This window comes from Rattus norvegicus, chromosome 5 (genome assembly GCF_021556685.1).
Source record: "Rattus norvegicus strain SHRSP/BbbUtx chromosome 5, alternate assembly SHRSP_T2T, whole genome shotgun sequence".
NCBI lineage: Eukaryota > Metazoa > Chordata > Mammalia > Rodentia > Muridae > Rattus > Rattus norvegicus.
The window spans coordinates 91,521,659-91,538,907 of NC_141538.1; positions in this window are offsets into that span (position 1 = coordinate 91,521,659).

The window sequence follows — 17,249 nt, forward strand, 5'->3', positions numbered from 1 at the left end:
TGCAGTTTCACTGTGCCTTACTGGTAGACAAATAGCTGCCAGAGGTAGCATACCTTCCGGGATGAATTAAAGAATGTTCTTGATAAATGGAAACCCATTTTTAAGCTTCTATTTACCCAATAAGATCTTTCTGTTTATCTGGCCAGAGTCCTATTTAGGATGTCGTCTTCAGCACTGCCATTTTGGGGGACCACTTTGGACTTAACATTGCCATTTCACTGGGTAGTAGTTTTCTGCTAACAGGGCTCACAGATTGGGTAATTAGCATATCAATACCACCTTGGGGTTAGTTAATCAGTATGCCAAGGCATATCTGGGTTTGGCCCATATCTGAGCTGCCTCCTAGTCTGCCATTAGTTCATTGGAGCTTGCCTCCAAGACCCACTTCTTATCAGAGCTGCCTAACAGCAAGCTCCTATATTATAGGCATCATGGGAGTCTAAGTAATAGGAAATGTTTTCACTTACATTCTTATCACTGTCTACCTTATTGTTTGAGATGGGGTTTTCCCTGAAACTTCATCTCACCATTTGTGCTAATGACATCAGCTTCGACGTGTGCTTGGACAGCGAGCTCCAAGAAGCCTGTTTCCACTTCTCAAATGCTGGGATTAAAGGTGCATACCTCTTTACCTCTTACTACATGGGTGCTAGGGAGTGACTACAGGTAGTCAAGAGTAAACAAATTTAGCCAATTCTTCTCTGTCCATTTTCTTTAAACCAATAAACATCTTTCAGTTGTGTAATCCCAATAGGCTTATAAAATTTTAAGAATAACCCTTTTAACTTTCCTGTAATTCTTCTTTAAATATTTGCTACAAAAATTTAAAAAGAACTCTACATTCTTAGGAGAGACTTCCTATGCTCCCTCTCCTAAGGAACACAAGACACAAAATAAGGAAAACTCAAAGGACCCTTTTGTTTCTGGCAAGGTCCTTTCACTGCACTTGACACATCACCAATTCTGTTACACATTATGCTACAGACAAAGTAGAAGCTATTATAACTTATCAGAATGGGTTGCCTCTGTACATACTCATTAATTACATTCCCACAATTCTATTCCAGGCAAGACAAAACTGAAATTCCCTAAGATTGTCCCTCTGAAGGTAGTTTCTCCCATACCTCTGGAATAACCCTTTTGGGCAAAGGCTGCTTTTATTCTCATTCCCAAGATCTAGCAAAGCTTGATGATAAGCTAATTATTCTCTTCTTCCTTATTGACAGGCTATTGTGTCTCCCTTCTCTAAAGCTCCTCCATTATATATAAATGGGCATCCTAGATTAAATTAGTGGATTAACCTGCCTTTGGATCACTGCCTCCTATTTCTTAAATATCCCCTTAGTAGTCCTGACTAATATTCATCAAGTATATCAGGCCTCTCTCTGACTTCCCCTGTCATTTTTCTGTTCATTTACCCTATTTACCTCATTTGCCTCTGTGCTCTGGTGAGAAGATATTTCTTTCCTACTGCAGTCCATCACACTGGCAGCTTACAAGTTAAGAATTTATACATATTTCAAATGTGCCGCGAACAAACCCACTCAACATATTCTGGCACAGATTTCTCTATCGTTCTATAAAGACTGCCAAATTATCCTTATATGCAAACCTCCAATGACTTGATTACTCATTGTTATATGACAGATATTTCTTGGGGAGATGCAGCATACATTTGGACTCACCTCAGAAATGGAGCCCATGGCAGACCAAAGTTACAACTCTACTAATTCCCAATTTGGTGAACCAGTGACTTTCACTGGGGCTACTTACAGGGATATAGATGAGGGGTTTCTTATAGTAGAAGAAATGATTCAAAAATAACTGTAGCACCAAAGATATCAAGGTTGACAGTTCACAGAATCTAGGAACCTGGAGCACACTGCAGGCAGCACATAGGTAGAAGTGTATCATTTTCAGGCAGCTCGGCTGGTTTGAGTGTCTTCCAGGTATCTCAGCTAGAATTCTAGACAATTTACCTCGTCTCTGCTTCTTTCTGCTTGCTAGGTTTGTTTGAGACTGTCTCTCAGCCAGCTTTGCTGGGAATGGAGAAATTCACTGAATCTGGTTAGTTTCATGGAGTTCCTGAAGCTATTTTTTGGTATTTCATGTCTCAATAGAGTTTCCCTGTAGGTGGAGTATTTCACCTTCCCCTAGATTTTAGTTCCTAAAGCATTCCACTGTTTCCCTTCATGCTAATCATCTTTTTTAATGGATATTTTATGTATTTACATTTCAAATGTTATCTGTTGTGCTTTGCCCTGGAATTATCTGTATTTTGATGCTAATTCCACCGCCCCAAGGCCAGCTGCCTAGTCACATACTCAGGACTCAGGTGACTTCACTAGAACCTTTTTCCCATTGAATTTGTAAAATACAGGAAAGGGGCAGGTACAGGATAGAAAAGGGTCTGTCACTGGATGAGAAAGAAGGGAGAGAAGTTTGAAGGAAGAGGGGAGACTGGAACAGAAAGAAGGAAGAGACAGGAGGGAGAGAAGCCATGGACAATATCGCAGGTGACATTAAGATTCTTCTCTGTGTATTTACAGGTTATTATTAATGTTCTTAGGGGATGGATAGTACTGGGCTTTGTATGTTTAGGTGGGCAATTATATCTTATCAATTGGGTCAAAGGTTATTGTGTTGTATGTTCTTTCATGTGTAGATTTAAGCGTAATGGAGTGTGGGGCAGCTGGTCTGGGCCACCATGGAGTTGGGATGTATGTTTCTGTAATGGAAACCTGCCTTGGGAACTAGATAGGTAGAGAGAGTGCTGACGGCTCAGAGAGAGGTCTTTGGCAGTGAGATATGGTATGGAACAAAGCGGGTGAGAGGCTTTGCTGACAGAGAATTAAGATATCCAGCAGATATCTTGGGGCACTGTGATGCCGGACCTAAAGTGGTAAAAAGACAGCATTTTATTTTTTATATTTTTATAACAACAGTTATCCCCTTTCTTGGTTCCCCCTTCTTCCATCCCCTTTCCCCCTGAGTCTATGAGGAAGCCCCCACTACCATACACCCACTCTCACATCAACACCTTGGCATTCCCCTACACTGGGAAAATGAGCCTCCACAGGACCAAGAGCTTCTTTTCTTATTGATGCCAAACAATGCCATCCTTTTTTACATATGCGGCTGGAGCATTTCTGGGTATTCAATTCTACTTCATTGTTTTGCCTGCCTGTCTCTGTACCATTACCATGCAGTTTGTTTGTTTGTTTGTTTTTTTAATCACTATTGCTCTATAATACAACTTGAGGTGAGGAAGGGTGATTCACCCAAAAGTTCTTTTATTGTTGACAATAGTTTTTGCTACCCTGAGTTTTTTGTTATTCCAAATGAATCTGCAATTGCTCTTTCCAACCCTATGAAGTTGGAATTTTGGTGGGGATTGCATTAAATCTGGAGATTGCTTTCAGGAAGAGGGCCATTTTTACTAAATTAATGGTGCCAATCCATGAGCATGGGAAATCTTTCCATCTTCTGAGATCTTCTTTTTCTTTCTTCAGAGATTTGAAATTCTTTTCATACAGACCTTTCATTTACTTGGTTAGAGGCACAACAAGGTATTTTATATTATTTGTGAGTATTGTGAAGAGTGTCTTTTTCCTAATTTTTTTCTCAGACTATTTATTTGTTAAGTAGAAGAAGGTTACTGATTTGTTTGAGTTAAGTTAACAGCTAGCCACTTTGCTGAAGTTGTTTATCCACTGAAGGAGTTCTCTAGTAGAATTTCTGGGGCCACTTAAATATGCTATCTATCATCTGCAAATAGTGATATTTTGATTTCTTCTCTTCCAATTTGTATCCCTTTGACCTCTTTTTGTTGTCTAATAATCTGGCTAAGATTTTTAGTACTATATTGAATAGGTAGGGAGAGAGTGGGCAGCCTTGTCTAGTCCCTAATATTAGTAGGATTGCTTCAAGTTTCTCTTTATTTAGTTTTCTGTTGACTACTGGTTTGCTTCATATTGATTTTACTATGATTAGGTGTGGGCCTTCAATTCCTGATCTTTCCAAGACTTTTACCATGAAGGGGGGTTGAATTATATCAAATGCTTTCTCAGCCTCTAATGAGATGATCATGTGGTTTTTTTTTTTCCCTTTGAGTTTGGATTACATTGATGGATTTATCAATATTGAGCCATGTCTGCATCCCTGGGATAAAGTTTACTTGATCATGATGGATGATAGTTTTTATGTGTTCTTGGATTCAGTTTGTGAGAATTTTATTATTTTTACATTGACATTCATAAGGGAAACTAGTATGAAATTCTCTTTCTTTTTCCATTCTTTGTGTGGGTTAGATATAACCTTAATTGTGGGTTCATAGAACCAATTGATTAGCATTCCCTCTGTTTCTATTTTGTGGAATAGTTTGAAGAGTATTAGGTCCTCTTTGAAGGTCTGATAGAATTCTCTAATAAACCCATCTGGTCCTGGGTTTTATTTTATTTTTTTTTTTGGGAGACTATTAATGTCTGCTTATATTCCTTTAGAGGTTGTGGGAGTGCATAGATGGTTTATCTGATCCTGATTTAACTTTGGTACCTAGTATTTTTCTAGAAAATTGCATATTTCATCCAGATTTTCTAGTTTTGTTGAGTATAGGCCTTTGTAGTAGGATCTGATATTTTTTTTTTATTTATTTATTTTTTATTAACTTGAGTATTTCTTATATACATTTCGAGTGCTATTCCCTTTCCCGGTTTCCGGTCAAATATCCCCCTCCCCCCTCCCCTTTCTTATCGGTGTTCCCCTCCCCATCCTCCCCCTATTGCCGCCCCCCCCCAACAATCTAGTTCACTGGGGGTTCAGTCTTAGCAGGACCCAGGGCTTCCCCTTCCACTGGTGCTCTTACTAGGATATTCATTGCTACCTATGAGGTCAGAGTCCAGGGTCAGTCCATGTATAGTCTTTAGGTAGTGGCTTAGTCCCTGGAAGCTCTGGTTGCTTGGCATTGTTGTACTTTTGGGGTCTCGAGCCCCTTCAAGCTCTTCCAGTTCTTTCTCTGATTCCTTCAACGGGGGTCCTTTAATTTCATTAAATTCTAAAAAGTATTTTCTTTCTTTATTTCTTCCTTGACCAGGTTATCATTGAGTAGAGCATTGTTCAATTTCCACATATATGTGGGCATTCTTCCCTTATTGTTATTGAAGACCAGTTTTAGGCCTTGGTGGTCTGATAGCACGCATGGGATTATTTCTATCTTTCTGTACCTGTTGAGGCCCGTTTTTGACCAATTATATGGTCAATTTTGGAGAAAGTACCATGAGGAGCTGAGAAGAAGGTATATCCTTCTGTTTTAGGAAAGAATGTTCTATAAATATCTGTTAAGTCCATTTGGTTCATGACTTCTCTTAGTCTGTCTACATCTCTGTTTAATTTCTGTTTCCATGATCTGTCCATTGATGGGACTGGGGTGTTGAAATCTCCTATTATTGTGTGAGGTGCAATGTGTGTTTTGAGCTCTAGTAAATTTTCTTTTATGTATGATTGTGCCCTTGTATTTGGGGCATAGATATTTAGGATTGAGAGTTCATCTTGGTGGATTTTTCCTTTGATGAATATGAAGTGTCCTTCCTTATCTTTTTTGATGACTTTTAGTTGAAAATTGATTTTATTTGATATTAGAATGGCTACTCCAGCTTGCTTCTTCTGACCATTTGCTTGGAAAGTTGTTTTCCAGCCTTTCACTCTGAGGTAGTGTCTGTCTTTGTCTCTGAGGTGTGTTTCCTGTAGGCAGCAGAATGCAGGGTCCTCATTGCGTATCCAGTTTGTTAATCTATGTCTTTTTATTGGGGAGTTGAGGCCATTGATGTTGAGAGATATTAAGGAATAGTGATTATTGCTTCCTGTTATATTCATATTTGGATATGAGGTTATGTTTGCGTGCTTTTCTTCTCTTTGTTTTGTTGCCAAGACGATTAGTTTCTTGCTTCTTCTAGGTTATAGCTTGCCTCCTTATGTTGGGCTTTACCATTTATTATCCTTTGTAGTGCTGGATTTGTAGAAAGATATTGTGTAAATTTGGTTTTGTCATGGAATACCTTGGTTTCTCCCTCTATGTTAATTGGGAGTTTTGCAGGATACAGTAAACTGGGCTGGCATTTGTGTTCTCTTAGGGTCTGTATGACATCTGTCCAGGATCTTCTGGCTTTCATAGTTTCTGGCGAAAAGTCTGGTGTGATTCTGATAGGTCTGCCTTTATATGTTACTTGACCTTTTTCCCTTACTGCTTTTAATATTCTTTCTTTATTTTGTGCGTTTGGTGTTTTGACTATTATGTGACAGGAGGTGTTTCTTTTCTGGTCCAATCTATTTGGAGTTCTGTAGGCTTCTGGTATGCCTATGGGTATCTTTCTTTTTAGGTTAGGGAAGTTTTCTTCTATGATTTTGTTGAAGATATTTACTGGTCCTTTGAGCTGGGAGTCTTCACTCTCTTCTATACCTATTTTCCTTAGGTTTGATCTTCTCATTGAGTCCTGGATTTCCTGTATTTTTTGGACCAGTAGCTTTTTCTGCTTTACATTATCTTTGACAGTTGAGTCAATGATTTCTATGGAATCTTCTGCTGCTGAGATTCTCTCTTCCATCTCTTGTATTCTGTTGGTGAAGCTCGTATCTACAGCTCCTTGTCTCTTCTTATGATTTTCTATATCCAGGGTTGTTTCCATGTGTTCTTTCTTGATTGCTTCTATTTCCATTTTTAATTCCTTCAACTGTTTGATTGTGTTTTCCTGGAATTCTTTCAGGGATTTTTGTGACTCCTCTCTATGGGCTTCTACTTGTTTATTTATGTTTTCCTGGAATTCTTTCAGGGATTTTTGCGATTCCTCTCTGTAGGCTTCTACTCGTTTATTAATGTTTTCCTGTGTTTCTCTAAGGGAATTCTTCACGTCTTTCTTGAAGTCCTCCAGCATCATGATCAAATATGATTTTAAATCTAGGTCTTGCTTTTCTGGTGTGTTTGAATATTCAGTGTTTGGTTTGGTGGGAAAATTGGGCTCTGATGATGCCATGTAGTCTTGGTTTCTGTTGCTTGGGTTCCTGCGCTTGCCTCTCGCCATCAGATTATCTCTAGTGTTACTTTGTTCTGCTATTTCTGACAGTGGCTAGACTGTCCTATAAGCCTGTGTGTCAGGAGTGCTGTAGACCTGTTTTCCTGTTTTCTTTCAGCCTGTTATGGGGACAGAGTGTTCTGCTTTCGGGCGTGTAGTTTTTCCCATCTACAGGTGTTCAGCTGTTCCTGTGGGCCTGTGTCTGGAGTTCACCAGGCAGGTCACTTGCAGCAGAAAAGTTGGTCTTACCTGTGTTTCCGAGGCTCAAGTTTGCTCGTGGGGCGTTGCTTATGAGCTCTCCACGAGGGCAGCAACCAGGAGGACCTGCACCGCCCTTTCCGGGAGCTTAGGTGCACCAGGGTTCCAGATGGAGTTTGGTGTTTTCCTCTGGCGTCAGAGATGTGTGCAGAGTGCAGTCTCTTCTGGTTTCCCAGGTGTGTCTGCCTCTATGAAGGTTTAGCTCTCCCTCCCACGGGATTTGGGTGCAGAGAACTGTTAACCTTCAGGTTCTGGCGGTGTCTCAGATGCAGTGGTCCTTCTGCTCTTGGGCCCTCCTCTACGGGAACCCAGAGGCCTTACACATTTTCCTCTTGGGCCAGGTATGTGGGCAGGGTTGGGCAGTGTTGGTGGTCTCTTCCGCTCTGCAGCCTCAGGAATGCCCACCTGACCAGGCGGTGAGGTCTCTCTCCCACGGGGTTTGGGAGCAGAGAGCTGCTGTGGGCCGGGATCCGTGGGTTTGGGACTCCCCCTAATAATTTTTTAAAATATCCGCAGTTTCTGTTGTTATGTCTCCCTTTTCATTTCTGAGCTTTTTAGTTCGGATACTGTCTCTGTGCTAAGAGTTTATCTATCTTGTTGATTTTCTCAAAGAAACAGCCCCTGGTTTTGGTGATTCTTTGTATAGTTCTTTTTGTTTCTACTTAGTTGATTTTAACTCTGAGTTTGAAGATTTTCTGCTGTCTACTCCTCTTGGGTGTATTTGCTTCTTTTTGTTCTAGAGCTTTCAGGTGTGCTGTCAATCAGTTAGTGTATGCTCTTTCCAGTTTCTTTTTGAAGGCCCTCAGAGCCTTCATTATGTCCCATAAGTTTGGGTATGTTGTGTCTTCACGTTTAGTAAATTCTAAAAAGACTTCAACTTCTTTATTTCTTTTTTGGCCAATTTATTATTGAGTAGAGCATTGTTGAGCTTTACGTCTTTCTGTAGTTTGTGCTGTTATTGAAGACCAGCCTTCTTTGGTGGTGATCTGATAGGATGCATGGGATTATTTCAATCTTCTTGTACCTTTTGAGGCCTGTTTTGTGACCAATTATTTGGTCAATTTTTGAGAAGGTACCATGAGTTGCTGAGAAGAAGCAATTCTTTTGTTTTAAGATGAAATGTTCTATAGATATCTGTTAAATCCATTTGGTTCATAACTGAGTTTCACCGTTAACTCTGTTTAGTTTCTGCTTCTATGATCTGTCTATTGATGAGAGTGGGGTGTTGAAGTCTCCCTTGTTTATAGTGCAATGTCTGCTTTCAGCTTTAGTAAAGTTTCTCTTATGAATGTGGGTACCCTTGCATTTTGAGAATAGAAGTTCAGAATTGAGAATTCATCTTGTTAGATTTTTACTTTGATGAGTATGAAGTGTCCTTCCTTCTTTTTTCATAACTTGTGGTTGCAAGTCAATTTTATTCCATATTAAAATCCTTACTCCAGCTTGTTTCTGGGACCATTTGCTTGGAAAAATTTATTCCATCTTTTTACTCTGAGGTAGCGTCTGTCTTTGTCACTGCAGTGTGTTTCCAGTATGCAGCAAAATGTTGAGTCCTATTTAAGTATCCAGTCTGTTAATCTATGTCTTTTTATTGGAGAATTGGGTTCATTGGTGTTAAGAGACATTAAGGAATAATGATTGTTGTTTTCTGTTATTTTTGTTGTTACAGAAGGAATTATATATGTGAGGCTATCTTTTGGGTTTGTTGAAAGATGATTGATTACTTTCTTGCTTTTTCTAGAGTGTAGTTTCCCTCCTTGTGTTGAAGTTTTGCATCTATTATTCTTTGTAGGGCTGGCTTTGGGGAATGATATTATGTAAAAAAAAAATTATCATGGACTATCTTGGTTTCTCCACCTATGTTAATTGAGAGTTTTGCTGGATATAGTAGCCTGGGCTAGCATTTGTATTCTGTTAGGGTCTGCATGATATTTGCCTAGGATCTTCTAGCTTTCATAGTCTCTGGAGAGAATTCTGGCTTATTTCTTTAGATTTGCCTTTATATGCTACTTGATCTTTTCCTCTTACTGCTTTTAATTTTTTTGTTTTGTACATTTTGTGTTTTGACTATTATGAGATGAGTTGAATTTCTTTTCTAGTCCAATCTATTTAGAGTTCTATAGGTTTCTTGTATGTTCATGGGCATCTCTCCCTTTAGGTTATGGAAGTTTTTGTTGAAGATATTTATTGGCCCGTTAAGTTGGGAATCTTTGCTCTATTCTATACCTGTTATCTGTAGGTTTGATCTTCTCATTGTGTCCTGAATTTCTTGGATTTTCTGGGTTAGGAGTTTTTTGCATTTTATATTTTCTTTGATGGTTGTATCAATGTTTTCTATGGTATCTTCTGCCCTTGGAATACTTTCTTCAATCTTTTGTATTCTGTTGGTGATGCTTGTGTCTATGACTCCTGATCTCTTTCTTAGGTTTTCTGTCTCCAGGGCTGTCTTTCTTTGTGATTTCTTTATTGTTTCTATTGCCATTTTTAGATCCAGGATGGCTTTGTTCAATTCATTGACTTGTCTGTTTGTGTTTTTCTGTAATGTTATGTAAGGAACTTTTGTGTTTCCTCTTTAAGGACTTCTACCTAAAAAAATAAATAAATAAATAAAAAATTTTAAAAAAAGTAAAATAAAAAGATTTCTACCTGTTTACCTGTGTTCTCCTGCACTTCTTTAAGTGAGTTACTTATATCCTTCTTAAAGTCCTCTATCATCATTATGAGATGTGATTTAAATTCAAATCTTGCTTTTCTAGACTGTTGGGATATCCAGGGTTTGCTGTGGTGGGGGAACTGGGTAGGGGAACTGCTGGTTCTGAAGATGCCAATTAGCCTTGGTTTCTGTTGCTTAGTTCTTGCCCTGGCCTCTGGACATCTGGTTATCTCTGATGTTAATTTGTGTTGTTCTTTCTGACTAGAGCTTTTCCCTTTTGTGGATCTGTGAGCCTATGATCTTAGGAGTCAAAACACTCCTGAGAGACCAGATCTCTCCTCACAGGATTTCAGTATGGAGGGCTGTGGGACAGCTTTAACTCTGGGTGCAGATGGAGACTGTAAGGGTCCTATCCCACAGGCTGCTCTGTGGTTCCTGTGCTCTGTGCCCTCCTGGCAGGTCCCTCTTTGGACAGTTATTTGAGGGAAAGTGTGGTCTCACCTGTGGGCTTCAGAGTGAGAGCACTCCTCCCCTTAAACATCTCATCCTAAAATATCCAGTTATCATTTTTCTTTTATATCTTAAGTCTCAACAAGTTTTAACCTTGGAGAAAACTGCGACACAACAGCCCTCTTCAGCAATCTGATAGTGGCAAGGATGCAGTTGCTTGTTTGGACTTGGTTGGGGTTGAGAAAATAAAATAAAACCAAAAGCTTAATTATCTGAAAAATCCATCTCAGAATATTAAGAATCATGAATATTATAAACATCTAAATAAAATGCAGGATAGAAAAAGAGTATATAAACTAAGGCAGCTTCCACTGGAGAATTTACTTATTTTTGCTTAGCAATTATTTCTGACTTGCTAAGAAGGATGCCCCAAGCAAAGGCACTACAGATATGGGAGGGAATGCTTATCTTGACTCATGGGTTCCCCCTTTTTACTATAGCCCAAACCTGGGCCAGCGAGTGAGTCAGAAGTTTGACAGTGTAGGACAGAATTTTCCTTATAAAATGGTGAAATCAACTTTTGTAGTTTATCTCTCTTGATTTATGCAAATAAAAAGGTAGGTAGGAGTGGTCTAATGCTTTTTCAAACCTATTAAAACTCCCTTGGAGAAAAACATAAGTAAATTATAAAGACACAGATTCGAAGTAATCATCATTAGTAAGGATTTCATTATGTAACTAATTATTACTACATTCTTGGTCATTTATATAAAGCAATTTTTGTCTTCTTGCTATTTTTGCCATTCAAACAAAAGAATAATGATATCCTAGCTGATGAGAATAATGATTGCACCTGTCAAAATTGATCTCTGCTTCTGCCATATGATTTTGTTAGAATATTCATTTCTTCTCTTTGTTTTTTTTTGGGGGGGGGGGGCAGAGAAAGAAAGCAGATGTCTACCTCTCCTCCTGAGCTTTCTCTTCAGTGATGCTCAGGGCAACAACCTTTCAAAATTAGGTACCAATCAGTGCCAATTCCTTTGGTAACAATTGTAATAACATTACTGTGATGAACTAATGAGATATTAATGTAGTTGTAATAGACATTTCCATAGACATCCCATTGTAACTCAATAGGTTAATAATGGGCTTTAATCTGCACTTGGCAAGACTAATACATGTTGAGTAGAAAAGGAAGAATTTTGATGGCTTTCAGACATCAGGTGTAATGTGCATGCTTTCACAAAAGAGGAGATGAATATTTTTTAAAGTATCTGCAGAAGTGAACATTAGAGAAAACTGAAGCTATCATATCCCTTATTACCTCAAGACATTTGATCCATTTAAATTGCAACAGACTTGGAGAATGGATATTAAGGTATATATTCAACCTATACTCACCTGTCTATTTATTTGACTTTTAGCTTATCAACACTTAGCAAATGATAATAATTGAGAGGATTATCTCTCTCAATAATAAGAGTCAATTTCTTTTATGGAGAGATGATACATACACATACATGCCATTACACATGTTTACATATAGAAATGTCTATAAAGGCACACAAATCACAAATACCTATGCAAGTACACAGGGGCATGCACACACCCTAAAGAATTTCTATTGCGTGAAAGAAATAATGAGAAAGAAATGAAAAGTGGTTTGGTGGTAGAATAGAAATGTCAATAGTATGACTAAGAAGCTGAGCTAGCTGGATCCTCTCAACTGGTAAAAGAGGATGCCTGCAATGAACCTGTTTTGATCTCTGCTGAAAGAAATGAGAGAAAAACATGCCTTTGTGTGATTACTTATGCCAGCAAGCAGCAGCACATGGCAACTCAGTGGCTACCTATTTGCCAGGGTAATATTTGGAAGACATTGCAACTCAAGGGCAATTAATAAGTGTTCTTCTTCTCTCTAAAGAAGCAAGGGGATAAAAACGGAGGTTTCTATTATCTAATGATAAAAAAGAAAATATGAGTGAAATTTAATATTGAGCATTATTCAAAAAATTATTTTTTAAAAAATTAAAGAAAAAGTGTGATGGCAAGCTTTGTTTAGCAAATAAATGCTGAGGTTATGAAGTGTTTTTTTTTTTTTTAAGGTAGACTGCTTAATTAGTTGTCATGATTTCAAAATGTCATTAACAGTGGATATTACTTTCTTTTTGTCTCAACTACTCTGAGTGATCCTCTTCCTGGGACATCTCTTTATGCTCCTACTTCTGAGCACAGCTTTGTGTACTTTCTTAGTATGGCTGGGCACTATGTCTGCCTGCAGAGCACTTTCCAAATTATATATAATTTTCCTTCTCCAAATCTATCCTCACACAAACTGTGTAATCTGCAATCCTTCCCTGAAGTTGCATTTTAAAAGAATGAAATAACCGAGTTAACTCAGTAGTTACCCCAACCCCCTTAAATGTATAGGCATTGGGAATTTAGAGAAAAAAGTCAATGTTGCAAACCAAAAGGAGCTTGCTATAGAATGGGAAACAAGGTTCTAGAAGAGATCACTACAACTGATACAAGTATTATAGGAGCATGAAAAGAAGATGGCCAAGTGTGGTGGTGAATACCTTTAATACCAGGATTTGGGGGGCAGAAAAAAAGCATATCTCTGTGAGGATGAGGCAAGCTAGTCTATACATATTGAGTTGCAGAACAGCAAAACTACTCAGTGAAGAGATGTTGGGCCAAAAACAAACAAATAAAAACTGAAGAAGAGGGAGGAGGAGGAGGGGGAGGGGGAGAGGAAGGAAATGTACCCAAGTGTCTTTGTGGTAGAGGGATGGGACAAGCAAAGATGGGAAGAGTGAAAAGAACAATCTAGGGTTGGTTCTTCTAGAGGGCTTTAGAAACAGGAAGATTGGGACTCAAGAGTAAGCAAAACTCTTTTTTTTTCCTTTTTTGGCCCTTTCTCCATGCTTTACAGATGGTAACTTTCTTGCAAGAACTTCATTGAGTATTTTTATGTCAATATTCATAAGGGAAATTGGTCTGAAGTTTTCTTTCTTTATTGGGTCTTTGTGTGGTTTTGGTATAAGAGTAATTGTGGCTTCATAGAAGGAATTTTGTAGTGCTTGGTCTGTTTCTATTTTGTGGAATAGTTTGGACAGTATTGGTATGAGGTCTTCTATGAAGGTCTGATAGAACACTGCACTAAACCCATCTGGTTCTGGGCTCTTTCTGGTTGGGAGACTTTTAATATCTGCCTCTATTTCTTTATGAGTTATGGGGGTTATTCAGATGGTTTATTTCTTCCTGATTTAACTTTCTTACCTGGTATCTGTCTAGAAAATTGTCCATTTCCTCTAGATTTTCCAGTTTTGTTGAATATAAGATTTTGTAGTAGGATCTGATGATTTTTTAAATTTCTTCAGATTCTGTTGTTATGTCTCCCTTTTCATTTCTGATTTTGTTAATTTGGATACACTCTCTGTGACCTCTGGTTAGTCTGGCTAAGGGTTTATCTATCTTGTTGATTTTCTCAAAGAACCAGCTCCTGGTTTTGTTGATTCTTTGTATAGTCCTTTTCATTTCTACTTGGTTGATTTCAGCCCTGTGTTTGATTATTTCCTGCCTTCTTGGGTTTATTTATTTCTTTTTGTTTTAGATCTTTTAAGTTTTCTCTCAAGCTGCTGACATATGCTTTCTCCTATTTCTTTTTTTTTTCTTTTTTGGTTCTTTTTTTTTTTTTTTCGGAGCTGGGGACCGAACCCAGGGCCTTGCGCTTCCTAGGTAAGCACTCTACCACTGAGCTAAATCCCCAGCCCCTCCTATTTCTTTTTGCAGACACTCAGAGCTATCAGTTTTCCTCTTAGTATTGCTTTCATTGTGTCCCATAAGTTTGGGAATGTTGTGTCTTCATTTGCATTAAATTCTAAGAGATTTTAAATTTCTTTCTTTATTTCTTCCTTGACCAAGTTGTCATTAAGTAGACCATTGTTCAACTTTCATGTATATGTGGACTTTCTGTCATTATTGCTGTTATTGAAGACCAGTCTTAGCGTGAGGTGATCTGATAGGATGCATGAGATTATATCTACCTTCCTATATCTGTTGAGGCCTGTTTTGTGACTGATTATATGGTCAGTTTTGGAGAAGGTTCCATGAGGTGCTGAGAAGAAGGTATGTCCTTTTGATTTAGGATGCAATGTTCTATAAATGTCTGTTAAATCCATTTGGTTCATAACTTCTGTTAGTATCTCTTTGTCTCTGTTTAATTTCTATTTCCATATTCCTTCCATTGATGAGAGTAGGGTGTTGAAATCTTCTACTATTATTGTGTGAGTGCAACGTCTGCTTTAAACTTTAGTAAGGTTTCTTTTATATATGTAGGTGCCCTTGTATTTGGAGCATAGATATTTAGGATTGAGAATTCGTCTTGGTGGATTTTTGCTTTGATGAATATGAAGTGTCCTTCCTTATCATTTTTAATGAATTTTGGTTGAAAGTCAATTTTATTTGATATTAGAATTGCAACTCCAACTTATTTTTTCTGGCCATTTGTTTGGAAAGTTGTTTTTTAGCCATTTTCTCTGAGGTAGTGTCTGTCTTTGTCTCTGAGGTGTGTTTCCCGCATGCAGCAAAATGCTGGGTCCCCTTTATGTATCCAGTGTGTTAATCTTTGTCTTTTTATTAGGGAATTGAGTCCACTCATGTTGAGAGATATTAAGGAACAGTGATAGTTGCTTCCTAGTATTTTCGTTGTTAGAGGTGGAATTATGGTTATGTTAGAGGTGGAATTAAGGTTGTCTCTCTTTTGGTTTCATTGCAAGGAAATTATATTCTTGCTTTCTGTGTGGTATAGTTTCTCTTCTTATGTTGGGGTTTTCCATCTATTATCCTTTGTAGGGCTGAATTTTTAGAAAGATATTGTGTAAATTTGGTTTTGTCATGGAATATCTTGGTTTCTCCACCTATGTTAATTGAGAGTTTTGCTAGATACAGTAACTTAAGCTGGCATTTGTGTTCTCTTAGGGTCTGTATGACATCTGTCCAGGATATTCTGGCTTTCATAATCTCTGGTGAGAAGTCTGGTGTAATTCTTATCATTCTGCCTTTATATGTCACTTGACCTTTTTTCCTTACTGCTTTTAAAATTCTTTCTTTGTTTTGTGCATTTGGTGTTTTAACTATTTTATGACAGGAGGAACTTCTCTTCTGTTCCAATCTATTTGAAATTCTGTAGACTTCTTGTATGTTTATGGGCATCTCTTTCTTTAGGTTAGTGAAGTTTTCTTCAATAATTTTGTTGAATATATTTACTGTCTCTTTAAGTTGGGAGACTTTACTTTCTTCTTCACCTATTATCCTTAGATTTGATCTTCTCATTGTGTCCTGGATTTACTGTATGCTTTGGGCTAGGAGCTTTTTGCCTTTTACATTATCTTTGACAGTTGTGTCGATGTTTTCTATGGTATCTGCTGCTTCTGAGATTCTCTCTCTTATCTCTTGTATTCTATTGGTGATACTTGTATCTATGGCTCCTTGTCTCTCTCTTAGGTTTTCTATATCCAGGGTTGTCTCCGTTTGGGCTTTCTTTATTGTTTCTATTTCCATTTTCAATTCATTCATCTGTTTGGTTGTGTTTTCCTGTAATCCTTTCAGGGATTTTTGTGTTTCTTCTCTAAGGGCTTCTACTTGTTTACTTGTGTTTTCCTGCATTTCTTTAAAGGAGTTCTTTATGTCTTTCTTAAAGTCCTCCATCATTATCAAAAAAATGTGATTTTAAATCTAAATCTTGCTTTTCTGGTGTGTTTGGGTATATAGTATTTTCTTTGGTGAGAGAACTGGGCTATAATGATGCCAAGTAGTCTTGGTTCCTCTTGCTTAGGTTCCTGTGCTTGCCTCTAGCCATTGGGTTGTCTCTGGTGTTTGCTTGTCTTGCTGTTTCTCAGAGTTACTTGAGGCCCTGCTGTAGGCCTCTGTGTCAGCACTCCCGTAGAACTGTTTTCCTGCTTCCTTTCGGCCCTTTCTGAGAACAGGTGCTCTGATTTCAGGTGTGTCAGCACTCCTGGAGACTGTTTTCCAGCTCTGGCTATGGGCAGGAAGCAAAGGGTCCTGCCCCTGACTGCTCCCAGGTCCTTGCAGGCAGTGGGCACAGTTGCCACCATGCAATTCCCTCTTAGGTGTGGACTGTGGGCAGAGGGTAGTCTCCTCTGACTTCTGAGGAGTGTCCACACTTCTGAGGGTCCAGCTCTTTCCCCCACAGGATTTGGGTGTGGGTAGCTGTTTGGCCTGTTCAGATCAGTCCTGGGCTCAGACCAGAACCATGGGTACTGGCGGCTGTCTGTTCCTATATGCCTGTGTCCAGAGGCACTCTTCCATTTCCCCTTGGACCAGAGATGTGGGCAGAGGTGTGCAGAGGTGGCGGTCTGTCCTGGGGTCTCAGAATGTCTGCACTCCTGGGTGGTCAGCTCTCTTCCCCAAGGGATTTGGGTTCAGGGAACTGTGGGATGGTATCAGTTCACTTCAGGGCAGAGCCAGAAACAGGAAGTGCCCTGACCCAGAGTACTTCTGCCTTTGTGTATCCTGAATCCACCAGGCAGGTCACTTGGTAGCAGAAAAGTGGGTCTTACCTCTGCTCTCAGGTGTGGCACCACTTCTGGAGACTGTCTTCCAGCTCCAGGCACAGGCAAGAATCAAAGGGTCCTGCCCTCTTAGGTCCTTGCACCCAATGGGTACAGTTGGCACTATGAGATTCCCTCTTGGGTCTGGACTGTGGGCAGAGGGTAGTCTCCTCTGACTTCTCAGGAGTGTCCACACTTCTGAGGGTCCAGCGCTCTCCCCCACGGGATTTGAGTGCAAGGAGCTGTTTG